This window comes from Rhinoraja longicauda, chromosome 4, assembly GCF_053455715.1.
Source record: "Rhinoraja longicauda isolate Sanriku21f chromosome 4, sRhiLon1.1, whole genome shotgun sequence".
NCBI classification, from domain to species: domain Eukaryota; kingdom Metazoa; phylum Chordata; class Chondrichthyes; order Rajiformes; family Arhynchobatidae; genus Rhinoraja; species Rhinoraja longicauda.
Genome location: NC_135956.1, coordinates 93,476,928 through 93,504,222, shown reverse-complemented (window position 1 = coordinate 93,504,222; position 27,295 = coordinate 93,476,928). Strand labels below are relative to the sequence as shown.

At 46.5% G+C, this 27,295-nt stretch overlaps 1 protein-coding gene across 2 annotated transcripts in view; it reads right to left on the bottom strand.

The window, feature by feature from the left end:
- Positions 1 to 27,295, bottom strand: part of LOC144592991 (uncharacterized) — a 119,600-nt gene that overhangs the window by 70,491 nt on the left and 21,814 nt on the right. Inside the window, exon 4 of one of the 2 annotated variants that reach the window (XM_078398405.1) lies at positions 3,451 to 3,621. The gene's annotated coding sequence lies outside the window, so the exon portion shown is untranslated. Of the gene's footprint in view, positions 1 to 3,450; positions 3,622 to 11,079; positions 11,153 to 27,295 lie in introns of those variants that run through there. The other variant, XM_078398407.1, reaches the window with a different exon arrangement.

Genomic DNA, 27,295 nt, shown 5'->3' with positions numbered 1-27,295 from the left:
CCTGGGACTTTCCATCGCCCGGTGGGGGCTTCAAGGGGTTGGGAGCCTCGATCGCCTCGTGGCACCACGGGAGAAGAACGAGGAGGAGATAAGACTTTGCCTTCCATCACAGTGAGGGTATGCCTAGAGCAATCACTGTGATGGCTGTTTTGTGTAAAAAATTGTATCTGTGTGTCTTGTGTTCTTTAATGTCTACTGCCGGACCCTGACGTGAGAGGACGCTGGCGTTGAGTATTCGCCGCTTTTCCGTCAGGATAGTTTGTCTGTTTGTCTGTTTGTTTCTATGTTAATTGTATTTGTAAAGCGCTTTGTGCATGTGTTAAGGCGCTATATAAAATAAATATATTATTATTATTATTATGTATGTGGTGCCAGATGACCACCACATGGGTTTCTGCCAGTTGCACCAACTTAAGGCTTTGAACATTAAAGGTAGACACAAAGCGCTGGAATAACTCAGCGCATCTCCAGAACATTAGGTTGGTTCTCTAGAGCTACAATGGCACTAACAAGCATATTTTAAAAGTTTTCGTAAAGCTGGAATTTTGAAATATAAAATAAATGCAGGAAATAGTCAGCAGTTCAACTAACATCTGTGGAGAGAGAAACGTTTTCTGGTGACCTTACGTCAGAACAGTTTTTTTATTGCTTACAATCGTGAACCCACTGCTGTGATAAAAGATCAAAGATTGTTATGGTATTTACAGCTGCATTACTGATCTTGGACCACGATGCTATTCATAAAGATGACAAGGATGATATTCCGATATCTGCAAGAATTGCTTTGGTTTGACTGATTGGGCATGTCACACGCACACTCCTGCACTGACTGGATTCTCAGGAAAGAAAATGTCAAAACCTAATGTAATCTGTTGCAATTAGTGTATGGGTTGCTGCTCATTTCCAAGATGCAAACTCGACTCCAAAACTCGCTGTTTTGTATAATTTGTATGAAACCTATTATGTACAGTTTACTTGGTAGCAAAGAGACATATAACGATGATGAGCATGGTCTCATCAGAGAAACACTTAGGCAATGATTCTTTGTCTGAAGAAGGGTCCCGCCCTGAAACGTCACCTATCCATGTTCTCCACAGATGTTACCTGACCCACCGAGTTACTCCAGCACTTTGTGTTGTACACAAGATTCTAGCACTTGCAGCTCCTTGTGTCTCCATGATTCTTTGCCTGGCAGCTGCATCATTAGGTCACGGAGCAGCTCGTACATTTTGCTGGAAGCAGCAAATGTAACAAATCTTCTCATGAACCCTTACCATGATTGCCACATATTAGGTCTTGTGCTCTTGGAAAAAATACATTGATATTATCTTCCAAAATTTAAGGGAAACTCCTGCCAGAGACAACAACACTGTGTTCTTCTGTTTAGAAATTAACTGCAGTACAACTGGGGAAACAATCACAGGTGCTGGGAAGAGGGCCGACAGTTTGGTCAATTCTGCTTTACTGATGTAGGTAAACAGCAGGAAGACAGGAAATGTGAATATTTATAAAGTGCTGGGAATCCAAGGCCAGCCCTTCAGCGTCATAGATTTAATGGAAAAACAACTGGCAATTTTTCCCCACTGTGTTTCCAAACACACAAGCTCATTTTTACATGTTCTGTGTATACGAAGGAACTGCAGATGCTGGTTTACAAGGTTTACATGTTCTGTGTATACGAAGGAACTGCAGATGCTGGTTTACAAGGTTTAGACTCTGAAGAAGGGTCTCGACCCGAAACATCACCCATTCCTTCTCTCCAGAGATGCTGCCTGCCCCGCTGAGTTACTCCAGTTTTTTGTGCCTAACCAAAATGTTCTAAATTTATTTATTCACAAAATGCTGGAGTAACTCAGCAGGTCAGGCAGCATCTCGGGAGAGAAGGAATGGGTGACGTTTCGGGTCTGCTCATAATGCTCACAATGATTGATATGCAGCCCCTTCCCTTGTCCAATGAACCAAACAGCCTAATGTTCTCAAGCACCAGGCTGAGCTGTAGATGGTGTGTATGTGGGTTTCAGCAAGGCATTTGTTCTCATGGGATGGATATCAAAGGGCCTGGGTTTCAGAAGAAATGGAGTTTTAAAGAAAATTTGGGGGGTGTTTTTTTACAGGAAGACTGACTGACATCTGACAAGGTGGTGGATTCAGGTACAATTGCTGTGTTTAACAGGCATTTGGACAGACACACCTCGATAGGCAAGGGATACAAGAGAAAGACTAATGTATGAAAATAGGATTAGGGTAGTAGGTTAGCATGGATGCGGTGGGCTGAAAGGCCTGTTTGTGTGCTGTACAATTGTATGACTGTCCACAACTCCATGACGTTCTAAATGTGAGGAGTGTTTCTAGGTTTGGGTTTGTTATTGTCACGTGTGTGATGTATACATGCAACAATATGGTAAAGCTGAGCCTGTGCATTGCGAAATTACACAGTGAGTTAAAATGGCCCTCTTCTTTCCCGCATCTGTAATGTCGTTGGCTAGGAAGTAATGTTCAATGCGCTCAGCGTACTGCACCCAGTCGCCCTGTGCAACATCAAATTCCCCTATTGAGCCAAAAGTAGCCATGGTAGCCACAGCAGCAAGTCACCAGGCGAAGTCACCTAATTTGAGGAAGGACATCCTAATTTGAGGAAGGACATCCTTGTAATTGAGGCAGTGCAGCGTAGGTTCACGAGATTGATCCCTGGGATGGCGGGACTGACGTATGAGGAAAGATTGAAAAGACTAGGCTTGTATTCACTGGAGTTTAGAAGGATGAGAAGGATTGTTGCATGTATACATCACAACGTGTATCAAGGCATCATGAAAAGCTTGTTTCCAAGGCATTGTAGCCTTGCCAATTAGCAGGGATTAGTAGTAGTCTGAAGATGTGTGTCGACCCTAAGCATCACCTATCCATGTTCTCTGTCGATGCTTCCAGACCCACTCCAGCACTCTGCATCCTTTTGTGTATTAACCAGCACCTGCTATTCTTTGCTTCTACACCAGGGATTACCAACTCGATACCACGCATGGTAACTGATCAAACCCTCTGAAGAAGGGTCTCGACCCGAAACGTCACCCATTCCTTCTCTCCCGAGATGCTGCCTGACCTGCTGAGTTACTCCAGCATTTTGTGAATAAATACCTTCAATTTGTACCAGCATCTGCAGTCATTTTCTTATATAAACCCTCTGACCAGCTCTGTTGGTCATTATTAAACACATCATCCGATACACACCTAGGCAGTTGTGAAATGGTGCTAATTTGGTCAGTCTGCGGCTATTTCTGGCCACATTTGCTCCTGCATTGTGATTTATGTTTCCTGCCTGGTCCTCCAGTCACTGGGTAGGAAGCAGAGAGCAGGCACGAGGAACTAAGATATTGTTACAAAACAAGGCACAAGAAATGAAAGAGGAAGATTCAGTTCCTACTTGAATAGGTAATATTTTTCAACTTTATTTACCTGAAATCACATAACTGGAACAAAAGGCCATGGCATTGTGGGTCAAGCTCAGGTCTCCACAGCTCTGCGTACTGCAAGCCTTCTGCCGAGCACATTCCTGGATCAACATCACAATGAGTACTTGTCATTGGCACTCATCCGCAGGTCCTGATCAAGATTAACCAGTCTCTTCTGTATGTAAAGATATGAAAAGATACGATTATAATGCTTTTAATTGTGATTTTTAAGCTGTTTAAACCTGTCATCTAATCAAATATAAGTAGAAATTAATTCAATGTATGTATTTTGATTGATTTTAAATCATTAAAAATCTTGTTATTCAGATCTGTTGGAATAACACTGTGTTTAAAAATATTTCATTTTGTACTAGTTTTGTTTAGTTTAGACACAGCACGGAAACAGCCCCTTTGGCCCACCAGGTCCGTTCTGACCATTGATCGCCTGTTCACACACCTAGTTTAGTTTAGACTAGATACAGCGCAGAAACAGGCCCTTCATCACCGAGTCCACATTAAGGGGTTGGACACGTTAGAGGCAGGAAACATGTTCCCAATGTTGGGGGAGTCCAGAACCAGGGGCCACAGTTTAAGAATAAGGGGTCGGCCATTTAGAACAGAGATGAGGAAAAACATTTTCAGTCAGAGTTGTGAATCTGTGGAATTCTCTGCCTCAGAGGGCAGTGGAGGCCAATTCTCTGAATACATTCAAGAGAGAGCTAGATAGAGCTCTTAAGGATAGCGGAGTCAGGGGGTATGGGGAGAAGGCAGGAACGGGGTACTGATTGAGAATGATCAGCCATGATCACATTGAATGGCGGTGCTGGCTCGAAGGGCCGAATGGCCTACTCCTGCACCTATTGTCTATTGACAAGCGATCGCCCGTTCACACACTAGTTTAGTTTAGAGATACAGCACGGAAACAGCCACTTGGGCCCACCGAGTCCACAACGAACAGCGATCACCCCTTCACACTAGTTCCATGTTATCTCACTTTCTCATCCACTCCCTACACACTGGGGGCAATTTGCAGAGGGTCAATTAACCTTCAAACTCACACATCTTTGGGATGTGGATAGAAACCGGAGCACCCGGAGGAAACCTACGCGGTTACAAGGAGAACGTGCAAACTCCACACAGACAGCACCCAAGGTCAGGATGGGAACTGGGTCTCTGCACTATGAGGCGGCAGCTCTACCACTGCGCCAGTCTGGGGCCCACATTATATCCTCTCTGCAGCATATTGACCCTAACATGTCACTAACGTACAACAGATAATTGGGCCGGACTGTTCAACCTCATTGCCGCTGTTGGAAGGCACATCACAGGCATCATTTTAGCTCATCAGCGTGTGTGTGCATTGTGCAATCAATGCCACAGTATGTTAATTACCGAGAAAGTTGCACACAATGGCAATGTTAATGTTTAACTTGTGAGGAGACAGATCGAGGGGACGGAAGTTCCTTGTGTCTCCATTGATTGACAGATCTGGGTCAGGATCCAGTGGCATGGAGTCCAAGCCGACCGGGGACTATTTTCTGCTGCAGCCTTCATCCGCCTTCCCAGCCGTTGTGACACTCCACTAAAGTCAGCCATTATCCTCCGCCTGTTCCACCGTTGAGGTCTTGGTTGGATTGCTCTTTGTCAGGGACCTCCCCCTCGACCTTACCACCATGGGTGACCCTACCAGGAGCGTAGCTCCAGACGGTATCACTCTCAGGATCTCAGGACCACACAAGCTTCTCCACCACAACAAGATGACAATCCATGGAGAAGCCCAACTGCATCCTCGCCCCAGCAAAAGACAAAATCAAAAGGCCAGGTGCTGAACATCTGAACAACTCATGGTTTCACGATGAAATGACTTGCTTCCCTTTATGGTCTTTGCTCTGGAGCGATGCATGGAGGAAAGTCATCTTCTGTTGTAAGGGTGAGGGAGGAGTAAATGCCTGGGACTGAAGGTGCAGGTGATGGGCCCAACAATGCCTGATTATTGTCTCCCTGCAGACCCTGGTGGGGAGATTCAAGGCTACAGAAGTAGATTCACAATTCAATGGTGAATTCAGTCCAATACATTATTGTCACATGTACCTTGGTTCTGTGAAATTCCTTTATTGCATACAGTTCAGTAAAATCTTACTATACACAAGCACAATCATACGTACTAGGAATAGTAGATTACACTGAGGCAGTGTACAGCTGCCACGTTTACGATGCCATCTGCTTCTTAAAGTTCAGAATTGTTAAAAATGTAAAGTCTTTAACCTGGCCAGCATCATCTAGGACCCCCACCACCCTGGCCACTCTCATCACTGACCCATACCACCCTGGCCACACTCTCACTGACCCACACCACCCTGGCCACACTCTCACTGACCCACACCACCCTGGCCACACTCTCACTGACCCACACCACCCTGGCCACACTCTCACTGACCCACACCACCCTGGCCACACTCTCACTGACCCACACCACCCTGGCCACACTCTCACTGACCCACACCACCCTGGCCACACTCTCACTGACCCACACCACCCTGGCCACACTCTCACTGACCCACACCACCCTGGCCACACTCTCACAATACAATACAATATATCTTTATTGTCATTGTACAGGGTACAACGAGCTTGGGAATGAGCCTCCCATGCGATGCAATAAATTAATTAGCTAATCAGTATTAATTTAAACAACCCAATGAAACAAATTAGAACAGTTTTAAAACAGAATAAAGTGCAATTAGATCTGTGCCGGTTCACTGTGCGATGTGACCATCCGGCTCAGCAGGACCGGTTCATAGCAGCTATGGCCCTGGGGATTAAGCTGTTCCTGAGTCTGGAGGTGCGGGCGTAGAAGGCCTTGTATCGTCTGCCCGATGGTAGAAGTTCCAATAGACTGTTGCAGGTGCGTGAAGTCTTTGTGGATGCTGGTGGCTTTTCTGAGGCATTGTGTGTTGTAGATGCCCTCCAAGGCTGGTAGCTGCATTCCGACAGTCTTCTGAGCTCTATGGACTTCCCGCTGAAGAGCTTTCCTCTCTGCCTCCGTGCAGCTGAGATACCACACAGGGATACCACCACCCTGGCCACACTCTCACTGACCCACATCACCCTGGCCACACTCTCACTGACCCACACCACCCTGGCCACACTCTCACTGACCCACACCACCCTGGCCACACTCTCACTGACCCACACCACCCTGGCCACACTCTCACTGACCCACACCACCCTGGCCACACTCTCATTGACTCACACCACCCTGGCCACACTCTCATCACTGACTCACACCACCCTGGCCACACTCTCATCACTGACCCACACCACCCTGGTCACGCTCTCATTTCACTCCTGCCATTGGGAAGAAGGTACAGGAGCCTGAAAACTGTAAGGTCCAGGTTCAGGAACAGCTCCTTCCCAACAACCATCAGACTATTAAATACTACTATGGCGAGTCCGAAAACTTGTTGGTTGTAGAAGAAGTTTATTGCAGCCGCAATATTCGAATACAGAGTTAAACAACAAGGTAAAGGACAACCATCAAAAACTTACTGTCTTCTTCGAAGACTTCGCCGAACTGAACATTTCGGGCGCCAAAAGCGCACATGACCACGCTGGCCAATCAGCGATGTCGCTCCCTGGACCAATCCCCATGGTCGCGTTCACACGTGACCTCGCTGGCCAATCTGAGGGTTCGACGACCTGGACCATTCTCTATGGTCGCTACATGACCCCCCCCAGAACCCGAGGTACGGAACCTAGCAGGGAGCCGGATTTCGCGACCATAACGAGTACGGAGAGGGACAGCCTGAACCACAGGAGCCGGGGGTTCCGGACTTGGAGGAACTGCCGGAACGGGGGGTCCTGGAGGAACTGCCGGAACGGGGGGTCCTGGACTGAGCGGAACTAACGGAGGTCGGCCTCTCCTAGGGGTTTGACCGACCAGGACTGGTTGATCCGGATCCAAGTGTGCAGGTTTGAGCCGGGACACCGAGACGAGCTCACTCTTGCCGCACATGTCTAAGGTAAAGGTAGCCGTTCCCTTACGCAAAACCCGGAACGGCCCTTGATAGACCCTCTGCAACGGGGCGCGATGGGAATCTTTTCGCAGAAAAACAAACTCACAGTCCTTCAGGGAAGGCGGTTCATGTACCATGGGACACCCATGACGTGAAGTCGGAACTGGAGCCAGGGAGCCCACCCGTGCCCGGAGAGATGCTAACACTGATGGGACTGTAGGCAGCTGGTCTGAAGGGTCCGGAAACAAATCTCCGGGTACTCGAAGTGTCGAGCCATATACTAGCTCCGCGGACGACGCACCGAGATCTAGCTTAGGAGCAGTCCGGATGCCCAAAAGAACCCAGGGGAGCTGGTCTACCCAGTCCGGGCCTTCAAGCCTTGCACTGAGGGACGCCTTAAGTTGACGGTGGAACCTTTCTACAAGTCCATTTGCCTGGGGGTGATATGCAGTAGTGGGTTGTAACTTGGAACCGTACAGTTCTGCGAGCGCGGCCCAGAGGGACGAAGTGAACTGCGGCCCCCTGTCAGTGGTAATAACTGCCGGGACCCCGAAACGAGCTACCCAATGGAGGGCCAAAGTCCTGGCACAAGACGCTGACGAAATATCAGACAATGGGAAAGCCTCTGGCCACCGGGTGAACCGATCCACCACCATGAGGAAGTGGGTGTAGCCCCAGGAGGAAGGCAAAGGCCCGACTAAATCCACGTGGATGTGGAAAAAACGAACTGCTGGGACCTCGAAATCCTGTACGGGGGGCTGGACATGGCGCTGGACTTTAGCGGTCTGACAGGGAACGCAGGAACGCGCCCAACCCGCTACCTGTTTCCGTAGGTCATGCCAGACAAACCGAGCTGCTACCAAAGCAGAGGTGGAGCGGATGGACGGGTGCGCCAGCCCATGAATGGCATCAAAAACCCGGCGCTGAAGGGAGGGCGGTACTACCGGCCTGGGACGGGGAAGAGAAACATCGCACCAGACTTTTGTGCCTTCCGACCCGCAGGCTACCTGAGCCAACTTCAATCCCGAAGTGGTGGACTGGTATGCCGAAGCGGTATCCGCTAGGAGCTGTGCCTCCGCAAGCTCCTGGGGATCCACCTCGCAGTCCACCGCCGAAATAGGGGAAAAAGCAGGTCTAGACAGGGCGTCAGCAACGGCATTAAGCTTACCCGCGACATGACGGACATCGGTGGTAAATTCGGAGATAGCAGTCAGGTGCCGCTGCTGGCGGGCCGACCATGGGTCAGACAGTTTGAAAAATGCAAATGTTAATGGTTTGTGGTCCGTAAAGGCCACAAATGGGCGGCCCTCAAGGAAGTACCTGAAATGACGAACAGCTAAATAGAGGGCCAGAAGCTCTCGGTCAAATGCGCTATACTTCAGCTCAGCCGAATTTAGTTGCCGGCTGAAAAACACCAAAGGCTGCCAGCGGCCACCGACCTGCTGCTCCAAGACCCCGCCCACCGCCACGTCAGAGGCGTCAACCGTCAGGGCCGTGGGGGCGGAGGGGCTCGGGTGGACCAACATGGTGGCGTCTGCCAAGGCTGCCTTAGCTGCTGTAAAAGCCGACTCTGCGGCCGGGGACCATATCAATTCTACCGGTTTTCCCGCAAGGCACTGGAAAAGCGGGCGCATGACCCGCGCAGCTGCCGGAACGAACCTATGGTAGAAGTTAACCATGCCTACGAACTCCTGTAGTCCTTTTACTGTGGTGGGCCTGGGAAATGCCCGGATAGCCTCCACCTTCTCGGGCAAAGGGGAGGCGCCGGCAGAGGTAATTCTGTGCCCTAGAAAATCAATAGAAGGGAGGCCGAATTGACACTTGGAGGGTTGGATAATGAGCCCGTGGTCTTGGAGCCGCTGGAACACAGTCCGCAAGTGGACCTGGTGTTCCTGCACTGAGGGGCTGGCGACCAGGATGTCATCTAAATAAATAAACAAAAAGGGTAAACCCCGGCCCACACGGTCCATCAGTCGTTGGAAAGCCTGTGCCGCGTTCTTTAAACCGAAAGGCATACGCAACCATTCAAACAACCCGAACGGAGTAATCGTTGCAGTTTTCTGTATGTCCTCCGTTCGCACCGGAATCTGGTGGTATCCTCGCACCAAATCGATTTTGGAGAACACCACCGCTCCTTCCAGCCCAGACGAAAAGTCCTGTAGGTGCGGTATGGGGTAGCGATCAGCCGTGGTGACAGCATTGAGACGCCGATAATCGCCACATGGTCTCCACCCCCCAGATGCCTTGGAGACCATATGCAACGGCGAGGCCCACGGGCTGTCGGACTGACGGACAATTCCCATTTCCTCCATCTTCCTAAATTCCGCCCGTGCCACCACCAGTTTGTCTGGCGGTAGTCTCCTGGCCCGAGCGAAAACGGGAGGGCCTTCGGTGCGGATGTGATGGACCACGCCGTGCTTGGCCGAAGGCGTGTCAAAACGTTGGATGAGCAGCTCTGGAAACTCCGCCAGGATCTCAGCATACGAGTCAGGGGCCGCGACGACGGCCTGGACAGTAGGGCTGGGCGGGGAGGCGATTGTCGGAGCGACGGGCTCCTCTCCGGCGGAGGGTCGGAGGTCGTTACCGCGGACATCAGGGACCAGTGAAAAAGCCCAGAGAAAATCTGCGCCCAGGATCGCTTGTCTGACGTCGGCTATGATGAATGGCCATTCGTACGTGCGGAGGCCTAACACAAAGGACATCTTCCGTATACCGAAAGTGCGAATGGGGATGCCATTAACCGCGATGAGGGTGGGACCTGTCTTACCCGTTCTGGTTTCGAGGTCGGTCGGCGGCACTATACTGACGATGGCTCCCGTGTCCACCAAAAATTCTGTGTCCGTGAATCGAACATGGACGTAGAGGCGTCGGTTCTGGCCAATCGTAACTGCCCCCATGTACGATCGGCCGAGGCATTTCCCGCGAAGGTACAAGGTGAGCGGCAGTTGCGGGATTCGCTACCCCATCGTAGGTGATAATAGCACCAGCCGCGCTTGTGCGGATCTTTTTGGCGGGCTTTCGGAGAAATGGCGGGAGACGCGGCGCCATCTTGATGTCGCTGTGGCGTGGTCACTGATGTCGAGACCTTGTTGATTGAACCGCTTGCCTTGTTTTTAGCCGCTATGAGCGCGTCCGCTTTCGCTGCATATGCTTCGGGGTCCTTAAAAGAACAATCCGTGAGCAGCAGTCGGACATCCTCAGGAAGCTTCTCTCGGAATGCCTGTTCGAACATAAGGCAATCCGTATGCTCACCGGCTAGCATCATCATTTCGGCCATGAGAACGGAAGGCCGTCGATCTCCGAGATCCGGTAGGTGCAGAAGTCTTGCAGCGCAATCATGCCTATTAAACCCGAAGGTTCGCAGTAACACTTTCTTCATGGCCTCGTACTTGTTTTCCGCAGGCGGATTAACGATGAACCGCATCACGCGTGTGGTCGTCTCCGGTGATAGAGCGCTGACGAGGTAGTAATACATCGTGGAGTCGTCCGATATCTTCTTTATATGAAATTGAGCTTCGGTGTGGACAAACCAAGATTGCGGTGAATGTGTCCAAAACAACGGAAGGTGAACGCTTACCGCGCTTAACTCCGGTGTGCCAGGCGCGGCAATCAACAACGAGGCGTCGTGTCCCTGCATAGTCGGTGATCGTCCAGATCACGTCGGGGTCACCAATATGGCGAGTCCGAAAACTTGTTGGTTGTAGAAGAAGTTTATTGCAGCCGCAATATTCGAATACAGAGTTAAACAACAAGGTAAAGGACAACCATCAAAAACTTACTGTCTTCTTCGAAGACTTCGCCGAACTGAACATTTCGTGCGCCAAAAGCGCACATGACCACGCTGGCCAATCAGCGATGTCGCTCCCTGGACCAATCCCCATGGTCGCGTTCACACGTGACCTCGCTGGCCAATCTGAGGGTTCGACGACCTGGACCATTCTCTATGGTCGCTACACTACGAACTCCAACTAAACCCAAAACTTTGAAGATAGACACAAAATGCTGGAGTAACTCAGCGGGACAGGCAGCATCTCTGGATAGAAGGAATGGGTGATGTTTTGGGATGAGACCCTTCCTCAGATTACGAACTGCCTGTGTTGCAGGAGGGAGTTTGGGCTTTGTTTTGTTTTGCACGATGTTGGGTATTTTTATTGATTGAACTTTCTTTTGACCTGTTTTTTATATTATCTATGGACTATTGTGTTTACAAACATGTTGTGCAGCAGCAAATAAGAATGTCATTGTTCCGTTTTAGTATAAACACTTTTGACTTGACACAGTGGATCTAAAGCAAGTATATCTAGACCTTGAACCTTCAACCCTTGAACCTTCTTCTTCTTCTTGTGTTTGAGGCAGCAGAAGTTATGAAGCTGCTTCTGCTTCTGCTGTCTCTGTTTGTTGTCGTTCGCCTGACTGAGGTCAGTTGACAGGGGTCACCACGGGGAGGTCAACAACGTCAGCCCCCCCCCCCTTGAACCTTGAAGTATATCTTTCCTTAAAAAGACTGAAATTCCAAGTCCCATTAAAAACCTGAATTATTTTGGCAAAACTTTTATACTTCATTGCAGTTAAATTGAAGGCCAACATTCACTGAAACATTACTGAGTTTCCTCGTCTTCTCCATTTCATTAACATATTGCTGGATCAAGTTACAAAAGCTATAACGAGCCTTTCAGTCTTACACATTTCCGTAGTTTCCCTGTTTTTCTTCACCAGTTTTCCAAAACTGACCGGAATTATTTATTTTCCACTATTCCCCTCAACCCTAGAGATTATGTGAGGTGGGCAGGAATTTGGTTATGTACACATGCATGGAATCCGAGATGGATCAGGCAGAACCAGCAAGTAGTTTTTAATATTCTTTTCTTGTGGCTGGTGAAATGAGGCTCATAGAGTACAATCTTCAAATATTGTTTTAAGCCTGAAAATAAATATGGTGCTGATTTGTTTGTTTCGCTCACTGTGTTACACTGATGCTTGGCTTCAGGTAACGTTAAATACCATTCCTTGGCAAATGGACAGGTTGCAGGGCAGGACGGATCGTGAAATAAAATCCGCATCTAGCAAAGCTTGAAAGAGGAAGTAATAATAAATGTAGTACCAATAGGTCAGGGCAAGATTGAATCATTTAATTAAAATCAGAAGGTGGAGTTGAAAGCATTTCGATCGTGTGACTTCTGATCACATATCTTACAAAGACCAGGTCCCCTGTATAAAGAATATTTAACTTTGTGGTTGCATATAGAATATCAAACCTTGACTTGGTCGTTTGGATTCAGATCTGGCTTGCTCATGGTGGAAGGATAATATTCAGGCTGGAGGTCTGTGATCACTAGAGTTCTGCCAGGATCGGTGCTGGGACCTCTCCTGTTTGTAATTTTTATAAAAGACTCGGACCTAAATGTAGATTGGTTGGTTATTGAGTTTGCAGATATCACCAAAGCTGGTGGAGTTGCAGACTGTAAGTAAGGCTGTCAAAGTATACAGTGGGAGAAAGATCAGCAACAGAAATAGATGGACTAATGGCATGGCGTTTAGTCCGAGCAAGTGAAAGGTGTTGAACTTTGGGAGGTCAAATGTTTTTAAAAAAAATAGAATTAATGGCCTGACCCTTAATGGCATTGATATACAGAGGGACCTTGGGGTCTCTAGCTCCGTGAAAATGGCAACACAGAATAGATAGAGTGGTAAAGAAGACGTATGACATGCTTACCTTCATCATTGGCAGCATTGAATATAAGAGTCAGGAAGTCATGTTATTTGGAGTATAGTGCACAGTTCTGGTCGCCCCATTACAGGAAGGAAATGGAAGCTTTGAAGAGGGTGCAGAAGAGATTGACCAGAATAATGCCTGGAATGCAGAATATTAGCTACAAGGAGAGGTTGAAAATATAGGATCAGGGCAGTCTGATTAGTAAAGTTCAGATGATGCAAAGATTGGTGGAGTTGTGGATTGTAATGAAGGTTGTCAAATAATATAATAGGACACATTTGGGTGGAGAAATGGAAGGTGCCAATAAATCCGGACAAATGTGAGTTGTTGCATTTCAGGGAGGTCAAATCTGAGGAGAATGTGTACAATTAATGGCAGGGCTCTTAGGACCAATGATATAAAGAGAGATCTTGAGTATAAAATCAGGGAAGTCATGTTGCAGCTTTATAAAATTTTAGTTTGGAGTAACCTGTGCAGCCTGGTCACCTCATTACACGAAGGATGTGGAGGCTTTATAGAAGGAGCAGAAGAGGGCGGCACAGTGGTGCAGCAGTAGAGCTGCTGCCGTACAGGGCCAGACCTGGGTACCGTACAGGGTTTGATCCTGACTACAGATGCTGTGTGGAGTTTACACATTCTCTGTGACCTCGCAGCAAAATAAATGGACGGTACCCAATTGGTGAACTGTTGCAATGTCCAGATCCTAGGTGAAAAAATGGCAAGTCCGATTTTCTTCTTGGTAGTATTATTTAACAATTTAATGCAATGCCATATGATTTCTTGGCTTGCTCAGGGGACAAATGAAAGTCAGAGGCAAAGTCAAAGAAAGCTAGTCCAAAGCCTCGTATCACCCAGAATGGGTAAAGCACAGAAAAGCAAATGGGTTTTAAGATCCCATTTTAGATTAATGTGTTTTCAATCTAAAGATGAATGGGCTTTAAATCTAAAGCATTATCATTGCATGTGTGAGATTTTTATTTTACACAAGATTTATTTCATTAACTAGATTAAAATTCAGGTGGGATTTGAACTCCCACCTCCAGTTCATTAATCGAAGTGGAGTGCATTTGCAGTGCATTGCAGTCTGATGAATAACCCGGTTTGGAACCTGTAAAAGCTTGGCTGGGGAAAGAGCCTGCTCGATTTACATCCATCTGTCATTTTAAATATTCACTCCTTCTGCCACGTATCACAGCCACTTGTCTCCTACTTGCAAAATGTACTTCTGCAATGCACCAAGGATTCTTGGCAGCACCTTCCAAACCTCTAATTTCTGCCACTTAGACAAGAACATTTGACAAATGGGAATGCCACCATATTGAAGGCCACCTCCTCCCTCCCCGGTTTCCAACCGTCCTGACTTGGTCTCATATCATTCCTTCCTTGATCATTCCTTCTTTAAAACTGGGTCCAAATTCTGAAACGCATAACATTGGGGACATTCTCACATCCATTCACAAAATGTTGGAGTAACTCAGCAGGTCAGGCAGCATCTCAGAGGAGAAGGAATGGGCGACGATTCGGGTCGAGACCCTTCTTCAGTCTGAAGAAGGGTCTCGACCCGAAATGTCGCCCATTCCTTCTCTCCTGAGATGCTGCCTGACCTGCTGAGTTACTCCAGCATTTTGTGAATAAATACCTTCGATTTGTACCAGCTTCTGCAGTTATTTTCTTTTGCATTCTCGCATCCAGATCGCAGTAGTTCAGGAGAGCAGGTAATTGCCACGATCTCAAAGGAATCGCAAGGAATTATGCTCATTCACTGCAGACGGATACCAATGCAGACTGGAGGTGGGGGAGCTCATATTTCATGCATAAATTTGTGCTGACTAGTGTTAAACTATGAGGGTGAAATCTTGAACTCAAGAATTTAAAATTTCAACATCTAAATGCTTCAGGAGATAAAGGAATGAGAAAATTGTCAAAAAACAAGAATAGCTGAAAAATGATACTTTCAGAGTCTGCTCAGTGATTTCTTGCACGTATCCAGAGCTGATGACTGCACAGTTTATTGATGCCTGTCTTGTTGTGACCTGGTTTTTTCTTTGACCTGACCTTGAATTGCATTAAAAAATCATTAAAGATTACAATTCTAGCGCTTAGAAATATATTCAAATCTTGAACCCTAGCTGAAAGCTAAATCTGACTCCGCTGATCCCAAAGACGTAGGTTTGTAGGTTAACCTCCCTCCTGGAGTGCAGGGAGTGGATGGGAAAGTGGGATAACATGGAACTCGTGTCAACAGGTGATAGACAATAGACAATAGGTGCAGGTGTAGGCCATTCGGCCCTTCGAGCCAGCACCACCATTCAATGTGATCATGGCTGATCATTCTCAATCAGTACCCCGTTCCTGCCTTCTCCCCATACCCCCTGACTCTGCTCATCCCAAAGGCGTAGATTTGTAGGTTAACCTGCCCCCTGGAGTGCAGGGAGTGGATAGGAGAGTGGGATAACATAGAACTCGTGTGAACAGGTGATAGATAGTTGGTGTGGACTTGGTGGGCCAAGGTTCTGTTTCCATGCTGCATCTCAAAACTAAAACTATACGGGTGACACAGAGGCACAGCAGTAGAGTTGCTGCCTTACAGCGATTGCAGCACCAGAGACGCAGGTTTGATCCTGACTACGGGTGTTGTCTGTACGGAGTTTGTATGTTTTCCACGTGACCACGTGGGTTTTCTCCGAGATCTTCGGTTTCCTCCCACACTCCAAAGACGTACAGGTTTGGAGGTTAATTAGCAGGTTTGTATACTTGGTATAAATGTAAATTGTCCCTAGTATGTGTAGGATAGTATTAATGTGCGGGGATCGGAGGGGGCTCGGTGGGCCGAAGGGCCTGTTTCCATGCTGTATCTCTAAACTAAATTAAACTAAACTAAATTGCACAGACAGCACAGAAATAGGCCCTTTGGCCCAACCTGTCCAAGGCAACCAAGTTGTCTAACTAAATTAGTCCCACTTGCCTAGTGCCTGGCCCATATCGCTTCGAAACTCTCTTAACCATGTACCTAACCAAGTCTCTTTTAAATGCTGGAGTAACTCAGCAGGTCAGGCAGCATCTCAGGAGAGAAGGAATGGGTGATGTTTCGGGTCGAGACCCTTCTTCAGACTGAAGAAGGGTCTCGACCCGAAACGTCACCCATTCCTTCTCTCCTGAGATGCTGCCTGACCTGCTGAGTTATTCCAGCATTTTGTGAATAAATACCTTCGATTTGTACCAGCATCTGCAGTTATTTTCTTAGTGTCTTTTAAATATCTTTTATCAACCAGCTTCAGCCTCCAAGTGGCTATGTGCATGTCACAACATCATGTAGCTGCCAATGTATTGTACAACTGTACAGCTGCAGCATGTCTTCCCAACGTCTGTACTCAGATCCTGACCATTGCCAAATGTCTTTGTCACCACCCCTCGTCACTTTGCCTACCTGCATCACAACTTTCAAGAAACCATTACGTGCATCCCTAGGTATTCCTGTTCTACAACTTTCACCAGGGCCTACCATTTACTGTTTGAGCCCTGCCCTGGTTTGACTCAACAAAATGCAGCACCTCACGATTATCTGAATTGAACTCAATTCCTAGGGAGCAAATGTAAAAAATTAGAGCACATAGCTTTAAGGTGAGAGGCATGAAGTTCAAAGGACATGTGTGGAACAAGTTTTTGGCACAGGTAGATGCCTGGAATACGCTGTCAGGGGTGGTGGTGGAGGCAGAGACAAGAGTGGTATTTAAGAGGCTTTTAGATAGGCACGTGGATATGCAGGGAATGCCATAGGGTCAGACAGCACAGAAGCAGGCCATTTGCCCATACACTTCTATGCGTTCACTCCTCAGCCTCCTGCACAGCAAGGAAAAATATCATAGTCATACAGTATGGAAATCGGCCCTGCAGGCCAACTTGCCCAGGCCAACCAACATGCCCCATCTACACTAATCGCATCTACCTCCATTTGGCCCATTTGCCCCTAAGCCTATTCTATCCATGTACCTGTACAACTGCAGAAGGACATCTTTGCTCCTATACTCAACTCCTCTTGTTAGGAAGGCCAACATGCCATTAGCTTTCTTCACTGCCTGCTGTACCTGCATGCTTACTTTCAATGACTGATGTTCAAGTTTTTCCTAACTTGACTCAATTCAGATAATAATCCACCTTTGGTTCTTGCCACCAAAGTGGATAACCTCACATTTATCCACATTATACTACATCTGCCATGCATCTGCCCACTCACCCAACCTGTCCATATCACCCTGCAACCTCATAGCATCCTCCTCACAGTTCACACTGCCACCCAGCTTTGTGTCATCTGCAAATTTGCTAATGTTACTTTTAATTCCTTCATCTAAGTCATTGATGTATATTGTAAATAGCTGCGGTCCCAGCACCGAGCCTTGCGGTACCCCACTAGTCACTGCCTGCCATTCTGAAAGGGACCACCCGTTAATCCCTACTCTTTGTTTCCTGCCTGCCAACCAATCCATGTCAGCACCCTACCCCCAATACCATGTGCTTTACCTTGCTCTAAAAGTTATTCCCTAATCATGTTTCTATATACTGTAAATGGATCGATTGTAATCATATATTGACTTCCCTTTGATTGTTTAGTATGCAACAAAAGCTTTTCACTGTATATGTGACAATAAACTAATCTGAAATTGAACTGAACTAAAGGAGAACTTTGCATTTTCCCTTTCTAAGATGTCACCCACTTATGGTCATCTGTAAACTTACTAATCATGTCCTGTACATTTTCATCCAAATCACTGATATCAGGCTTGAGAGCATAGCTTTAAGGTAAAGGGGTAAAGTTTAAAGAAAATGTAAGTGCAAGTTTTTTTACAGAGGGTGGGAGTGCATGGAACCTGCTGCCAAAGGTGGTGGTGAAGAGACACAATAGTACCATTGTAGAGACATTTAAATAGGTGCTGCCAAAGGTGGTGGTGAAGGTAGATACAATAGTGCCATTGTAGAGACGTTTAGATAGGTGCTGCCAAAGGTGGTGGTGAAGAGATACAATAGTGCCATTGTAGAGACGTTTAGATAGGTGCATAGATATGCAGTGTGTGGAGCGATGTGGATCACATGTCATCTGCAATCTTATTTGCATTTTATATTTGTTTATTACGGGTAGAGATGACAAATGCAATGTGGTGTGCAAAGATCACGGGGTAGGGAAAGACACAAAATGTTGGAGTAACTCAGCGGGACAGGCAGCATCTCTGGAGAGAAGGAATGGGTGACGTTTTGGGTTGAGACCCTTCTTCAGACTCTGCTGAACTCTCTTCGGAGATGGGATAGGATCATGGGATAGGATCATGGGATAGAGAGTTAGTTTCTGCAACTACTTGTAATCTGTCAAAAACCTGAGAAGTTTTGAAAATTATAGTTTATATCATTGGCCTAATCCAGATAAAGAAAGAAAAGACAACTTTAGTTGTTGAGGGAGTCCAGAACCAGGGGCCACAGTCTAAGATTAAAGGGGAAGCCATATAAAACTGAGATGAGAAAAAACTTTTTCACCCAGAGAGTTGTGAATTTTGTGGAATTCTCTGCCACATAAGGCAGTGGAGGCCAATTCACTAGATGAATTTAAAAGAGAGTTACATAGAGCTCTAGGGGCTAGTGGAATCAAGGGGTATGGGGAGAAGGCAGGCACGGGTTACTGATTGTGGATGATGAGCCATGATCACAATGAATGGCGGTGCTGGCTCGAAGGGCCAAATGGCCTCCTGCACCTATTTTCTATGTTTCTAAGTTTAGTATATCTGAAGAAATGTCTTAACCAAAAACATCATCTGTCCATTCCCTCCACAGATGCTGCCTGACCCACTGAGTTCCTCCAATACTTTGTGTTTTACTCAATATTCCTGCACCTGCAGTTCCTTGTGTCTCCACAAGTGGTGGGCCGAAGGGTCTGATTCCACACTATATCTCTAAACTAAACTTTAATATGCATGTTTCTCCTCAGTTTACCCCAGGACTCAGATTGGCCTTGGCAGTTCCTTGCCTAAATGTACTGTGGTAGACAAGTGGTGAACTGAAGGCTGCATTTCTCGTTGCTATAGGAACCTACAGGAAGAAAAGGACACTTAGCCTCTGGAGCTTGGTACACCTTTCTCTGAGGTCATGTCTGATCTTTATCTCAATCCCATTGACGTTGATGAAGTTAGTGAAAAGCATTTCATATTCTATGAACCTTCTATGTGGAAGTAATTGCTTGCAATTCCTCTCTTCATTTTCCCAGCAATGGGCCAGAGTTTGTAGACTCTGCTGCTGGTTCATCAAAATAACAGAGCTTACAAACAAGCTTAATGTTCCCTTAATGTTCTCTGTCTTGGTGTTAAAGCATTTATTCAAACTTTTTTTATAAAATATAACCTTCATGATGTAATAATTACAGAAAACCTTTGGTATATATTTCCATTGCTTTAATGTTCCTCCCATATTTCCACATTTCCAGTTCTGTTTTAATCCACATTTCCAGTTCTGTTTTAATCACCCAAATTAAAAGTAAGTTAATTTTTGTGGTGTTCACCTGTGCAATCCCTTATGTTATATTTTCTCTTTCATGTCATTGGTTTACTGAATACAACGCACTTTCCACCAAAAGGTTATATTCTCATTGTTTTTCTGTACATTCAGTTTTGCAATGACTTCTGCAACACTTTATCCTACGTCTCTTCAATTGTATTTATGGACTTCAGTAAAGCATTCGACAAGGTTCCTCGTGGTCGACTGCTCTGGAAGGTTAGATCGCATGGGATCCAAGGAGAGGTAGCTGAATGGATAGAACATTGGCTCCATGGAAGGAAGCAGAGGGTGATGGTGGAAGGTTGCTTAGACTGGAGGCCTGTGACTAGTGGTGTGCCTCAGGGTTTGGTTACTGTTTGTCATCTATATCAATGATTTAGATGAGAACCTTGGATAGGTTAGGTGAGTGGGCAGATGCATGGCAGATGCAGTATAATGTGGATAAATGTGAGGTTATCTACTTTGGTGGCAAGAACAGGAAGGCAGATTTTTATCTGAATGGTGTTGGATTAGGAAAAGGGGAGATGCAACAAGACCTGGGTTTGCTCAACACCTTTGCTCAGTCCGCCTTAACCAACCTGATCTCCCAGTGGCTGAGCACTTCAACTCCCCCTCCCACTCCCAGTCTGACCTTTCTGTCATGGGCTTCCTCCAGTGCCATAGTGAGGCCCACCGGAAATTGGAGGAACAGCACCTCATATTTCGCCTGGGCAGCTTGCAGCCCAGTGGTATGAACATTGACTTCTCCAACTTTAGATAGTTCCTCTGTCCCTCTCTTCCCCTCCCCCTTCCCAGATCTCCCACTCGTCTTCCTGTCTCCACCTATATCCTTCCTTTGTTCCGCCCCCCTGACATCAGTCTGAAGAAGGGTCTCGACCCGAAACGTCACCCATTCCTTCTCTCCTGAGATGCTGCCTGACCTGCTGAATTACTCCAGCATTTTGTGAATAAATACCTTGCGTGTGCTTGTGCATCAGTCACTGAAAGTAAGCATGCAGGTACAGCAGACAGTGGAGAAAGCTAGTGGCATGTTGGCCTTCATTGCGAGAGGCTTTGAGTTTAGGAGCAAGGAGGTCATACTGCAGTTGTACAGGACCCTGGTGAGACCGCACCTGGAGTATGTTGTGATGTTTAGGTCTCCTGATTTGAGGAAGGACATTCTTGCTATTGAGGGAGTACAGTGTAGGTTCACCAGGTTAATTCCCAGGATGGTGGGACTGACATATGATGAAAGAATGGGTTGACAGGGCTTGCATTCACTGGAGTTTAGAAGAATGAGAGGGAATCTTATCGAAACATATAAAATTCTTAAGAGATTGGACAGACTAGATGCAGGAAACATGTTGCCGATGTTGGGGTAATCCAGAACCAGGAGTCACAGTTTAAGAATAAGGGGTAGGCCATTTAGGACTGAGATGAGGAAAAACTTTTTCACCCAGAGAGTTATGAATCTGGAATTCTCTGCCACAGAAGGCAGTGGAGGCCAATTCGCTGGACGTTTTCAAGAGAGAGTTAGATTTAGCTCTTCGGACTAATGGAATCAAGGGATATGGGGAAAATGCAGGAACGGTGTACTGATTTTGGATGATCAGCTATGATCATATTGAATGGCCGTGCTGGCTTGAAGGGCTGAATGGCCTACTCTTGCACCTATTTTCTATGTTTCTATTGTTTCGATGAGAACATAAGCGGTACGATTAGCAAGTTTGCAGATGATACAAAAGTGGGTGGTTTTGCTGATTGTGAAGATTATGGTGAAAAATTGCAGCAAGATCTTGATCAATTGACCAAATGGATTGAGGAATGGATGATGGAATTTAATGCAGAAAAATGTGAGGTGTTACATTTTGGGACGTCTAACATGGGCAGGACCTACACAGTGAATGGTAGGGCTCTGAGTAGTGTTGTAGAACAGGGGGATCTAGGAGTGCAGGTGCATAGTTCCCTGAAGGTAGAATCGCAGGCAGATCGGGTGGTCAAAAAGGCTTTTGGCACATTGGCCTTCATCAGCCAGAGTATTGAGTATAGAAGTTGGGAGGTCAGGTTGCAGTTGTATAAGACATTGGTGAGGCCACATTTAGGCTATTGTGTTCAGTTCTGGACACTGTTATAGGAAAGATCTCAAGTTGGAAAGGGTACAGAGAAGATTTACAAGGATGTCGTCAGGACTAGAGGGACTGAGCTATAGGCAGAGGTTGAGTAGGCTGGGACTATTCCTTGGAGTGCAGGAGGATGAGGGATGATATTATAGAGTATATAAGGTCATGAGAGGAATAGATCGGGTAGATGCAGTCTCTTGCTCAGAGTAGGGGAATCGAGGACCAGAGGATATAGGTTTAAGGTGAAGGGGAAAAGATTTAATTGGAATCTGAGAGGTAACTTTTTCACACAAAGGGTGGTGGATGTGTGGAACAAGCTGCCAGGCAGATACTATCCCAACATTTAAGAAACAGTTAGACAGGTACATGGATAGGACAGGTTTGGAGGGATATGGACCAAACGCTGGCAGGTGGCACTCGTGTAGCTGGGACATGTTGGCCGGTGTGGGTAAGTTGGGCTGAAGGGCCTGTTTTCACATTGTATCACTCTATGACTCTATGACCCTAATTGGCGGCACCTCTGCACCCCTTTATCGCGGCATTTCATTCCCTTGAAAAATAATCGATTGGCCAAGCACAAGATGCTCTGTACAATCCACACTGACTTCGCCAATATGCTACTTTCTGGATAGTAATTAGGACTAAAAGAATCTCCGAGATGCCACTGCTAAATAGTGTTGAAGGATGACATAGCGATGCAGCTGGTAGAGTCACTGCTTCACAACGCCAGAGACCCGGGTACAATCTTGACCTCGAGGGCTGTCTGTGTGGAGTTTGCACGTTCTCCTTGTGGGTTTCCTCCAGCTGTTCCGGTTTCCTCACACATCCCAAAGCTGTGCGGGTTTGTTGGTTAATTGGCCTTTGTAAATTGCCCCTAGTGTGTAGGAGTGGATGCGAAGGTGGGATAACAATAGACAATAGGTGCAGGAGTAGGCCATTCAGCCCTTCGAGCCAGCACCGCCATTCAATGCGATCATGGCTGATCACTCTCAATCAGTACCCCGTTCCTGCCTTCTCCCCATACCCCCTCACTCTGCTATCCTTAAGAGCTCTATCCAGCTCTCTCCAGCTCTCTCTTGAAAGCATCCAACGAACTGGCCTCCACTGCCTTCTGAGGCAGAGAATTCCACACCTTCACCACTCTCTGACTGAAAAAGTTCTTCCTCATCTCCGTTCTAAATGGCCTACCCCTTATTCTTAAACTGTGGCCCCTTGTTCTGGACTCCCCCAACATTGGGAACATGTTTCCTGCCTCTAATGTGTCCAATCCCCTAATTATCTTATATGTTTCAATAAGATCCCCCCTCATCCTTCTAAATTCCAGTGTATACAAGCCTAATTGCTCCAGCCTTTCAACATACGACAGTCCCGCCATTCCGGGAATTAACCTAGTGAACCTACGCTGCACGCCCTCAATAGCAAGAATATCCTTCCTCAAATTTGGAGACCAAAACTGCACACAGTACTCCAGGTGCGGTCTCACCAGGGCCCGGTACAACTGTAGAAGGACCTCTTTGCTCCTATACTCAACTCCTCTTGTTATGAAGGCCAACATTCCATTGGCTTTCTTCACTGCCTGCTGTACCTGCATGCCTCCTTTCAGTGACTGATGCACTAGGACACCCAGATCTCGTTGAACATCCCCTCTTCCTAACTTGACACCATTCAGATAATAATCTGCCTTTCTATTCTTACTTCCAAAGTGAATAACCTCACACTTATCTACATTAAACTGCATCTGCCATGTATCCGCCCACTCACACAACCTGTCCAAGTCACCCTGGAACATGGAACATGGAACTACTGTGAATGGGTGATCGATGGCCAGCGTGGCCTGTTTCTATACTGTATCTTCCAATCAATTAATCTATCCCATCTGTCGGCATTAATGCAATATCCCTCTCAGCCTGGCTCATTTCAGTACCTGACCAGATTCCTCTATTGTATCTGCCTCTACTACCTCCTCTGGCAGCTTATTCCAGATACCACTATGCTTTTTGTGAGAAATTTACCCCCAAGATCCTCTTTAAAACTCTTCCCTCTTACCTTAATCCCATTCCATCTACTTTAGACACTGCAGACAACCTTGATCACCTGCAGTTTGCTTACCGTCACAACATGTCCACAGCATCTCCCTGGCCCTAAACTCATCTAGTAAAGAAGGACCCCTGCATTATACATTGACTGTAGCTCTGCCTTCAACACTATCATCCCATCGACACTCATTTCCAGATAATTCTGTCCTTATCTCGTTCTTTCGTGTGGAATGGTAAAGCTGCAGTATGTTTATGTGTTCCCAGGCACATATTTCATTCCTTTGGCACAACTCTCACTGGGGCAGCATGGTGATGCAGAGGTAGAGTTGCTGCCTAACAGCGCCAGAGACCCGGGTTCCATCCTGACCACGGGCTCTGACTGTATGGAGTTTGTACGTTTTCCCCGTGACTGCGTGGGTTTTCTCTGAAAACATTGGTTTCCTCCCACACTCCTAGGACGTACAGGTTTGTATGTTAGTTGCCTTGGTATAAATGTAAGATTGTCCCTAATGTGTGTAGTACAGTGTTAATGTGTGAGGATCACTGGTCAGTGCGGACTCAGTGGGCCAAAGGGCTTTTTCTGCACTTTATTTCTAAACTAAACTGAATTCTCATTTCCAATTTGAGTCTGAAGAAGGGTCTCGACTGGAAATGTCACCCATTCCTTCTCTCCAGAGATGCTGCCTGTCCTGCTGAGTTACTCAAGCTTTTTGTGTCTATCTCATTTCCAATAATAGAAACATAGAAAACAGGTGGAGGAGGCCATTCGGCCCTTCGAGCCAGCACCGCCATTCATTGTGATCATAATAATAATAATAATAATGCATTATATTTATATAGCGCTTTTCATATACTCAAAGACGCTTTACAGAGATTTAGAGAACATAGGGAAATGAATAAATAGATAAATAAGTAAATAAGTAAACGAACAGAGAAAAGAGACAGAAGGTGAGGTGACCTTCAGTGGTTGAAGGCAGTACTGAACAGGTGAGACTTCAGCGATGTTTTGAATGTGGTGAGTGTGGAGGAGTCTCTAACGGTTTGGGGTAGTGAGTTCCATAGGGTGGGAGCAGCGATGGAGAAAGCCCTGTCCCCCCAGGATCTGAGTTTGGTCCGGATGTGGGGGGATAGGAGATTGGCAGCAGCAGAGCGGAGGGTGCAGGTGGGAGTGTGCCTGTGGAGGAGGTCGGTCAGGTAGGATGGGGCCAGGTTATGGAGGGCTTTGTAGGTTATGAGGAGGATTTTGTACTGGATTCTCTGGGGGATGGGGAGCCAGTGGAGTTTGTAAAGGACGGGGGTGATATGGTCACGGATCGGGGTGTGGGTGAGTAGACGGGCAGCTGAGTTTTGAACGTATTGAAGTTTACTGATGATTTTTTAGGGTGCACCATAGAGGAGGCTGTTGCAGTAGTCCAGACGGGAGGTGATGAAGGCGTGGATGAGGGTTTCTGCAGCTGTGGAGGAGAGGGATGGACGGAGACGGGCAATGTTTTTGAGGTGGAAGAAGGCTGTCTTTGTGATGTGTTTGATGTGTTTGTCGAAGGAGGGGGTTTGATCAAAGATGATTCCAAGATTCCGGATGTGAGGGGAGGTGGATACTGGGAGACCATCAATGTTGAGGATGAAGTTTTGGGTGGATTTGGTGAGCGTTTTTGGACCAATGATGATGATTTCAGATTTGTTGCAATTGCAATTGCAATCATGGCTGATCATCCACAATCACTAACCCATGCGAACCTTCTCCCCATATCCCTTGATTCCGCTAGCCCCCAGAGCTCTATCTAACTCTCTTTTAAATTCATCCAGTGAATTGGCCTCCACTGCCCTCTGTGGCAGAGAATTCCACAAATTCACAACTCTCTGGGTGAAAAAGTTTCTTCTCACCGCAGTTTTAAATGGCCTCCCCTTTATTCTTAGACTGTGGCCCCTGGTTCTGGACTCCCCCAACATGGGGAACATTTTTCCTGCATCGAGCTTGTCTAGTCCTTTTATAATTTTGTACATCTGTATAAGATCTCCTCTCATCCTTCTAAACTCGTGAATACAAGCCCAGTCTTTCCAATTTTTCCCCATATGACAGTCCCTCGTGAACCTACGCTGCAAGCACGTCCTTCCTCAAATGGGGAACATTGTTCCTGCATCTAGCTTGTCCAGTCCATGTTAATGTTTATAAAATCAGGCTAGATGTCTGTTACTTGGTTCAAAACTCTATTTAATAATCTGGAATGTGAACGAGAAAACGGCTTCCATTAATGTGTGCCTTTCAAAATGTCAGAATGCCCTAAAGGCGATAAACCTCAGAGATAAGTGTTAGCTACAATGCCTGGGAAAAGGTTGACACTGCGATATATATTACGTGTGCCTACAGCCAGATGGACCTTTGCTTTATTGTTTCGTTCAGAAGTTAACATCCCTGAGCGCTGGGCTACTCCTGCACTCAAGGCTCGAGACGGGAACCTCTATCCACCTCTCCCACTCAGAGGGTACTTGTTTCATCATTCAGTGGCCTGGAGATTATTTATTTTACACATGTTGATGTTTCTCTCCTCCAATCCATTTCGTCTATTCCCCTCCAAGAACTAATGTGACTCACCAACTAAACATCTTTCTCGTTTTTAACATTTAAACATAAGGTGAATCTTACAGAGTCAGAGTCATAGAGCTGTACTGCACAGAAATAGGCCCTTTGGCCCACCTCACATATTTTGACTTTGGTTTTATGCTTTTACTTATAAGTCTTTAACATTTCCTATAATTCAATCTTTGTCTTTATTCTGTCTTCAGAAATCTTACTTTCTAATTTGTTACTTTCCATTCCTTTATTTGCAACATATTTCCTAATCGCTTCTCATCTAAAACCTGTTTATTTTCCCCTTGTCAGCTCTGGTGTAATCAGTGTCACACCTGCTACATACCGTAAATTCTGCACCTAAAACCCACCTGCCTGAAATTCCAAAGCCCAGCACTCTGCGGTTGAGGCCCCACTGACCATTGCTTGAATTCTGCTCTGAAATCCCTCACCTTACGACATTACGAGTCCAGTATTTATTTTGATGACAGGTTTAAATCCCATCTGCCAAGAAACATTCCGATGGTCACGTTGAGGTATCACAAGGGGTTTTATCATTGATTAGTTGAAGCTCGGACAGATTTATCTGAACAGAACAGAAGTTCAAGTCAGTGCTCGGGAAATAAGAGGAAGACGGAGAAGGGCGGTGGAGGAATGCAAACTTTCTAAAGACTTTTAACATGAAGGTATGCTTAGCAGGATGCAGTGAAGGTCACCTTAGGATCAAATAGACACAGGGTTGAACACAAGGTAGACACAAAAAGCTGGAGTAACTCAGCGGGACAGTCAGCATCTCTGGAGAGAAGGAATGGGTGGCGTTTCAGGTCGAGGCCCTTCTTCAGAACCTATACGTCACCCATTCCTTCTCTCCTGAGAGGTTAC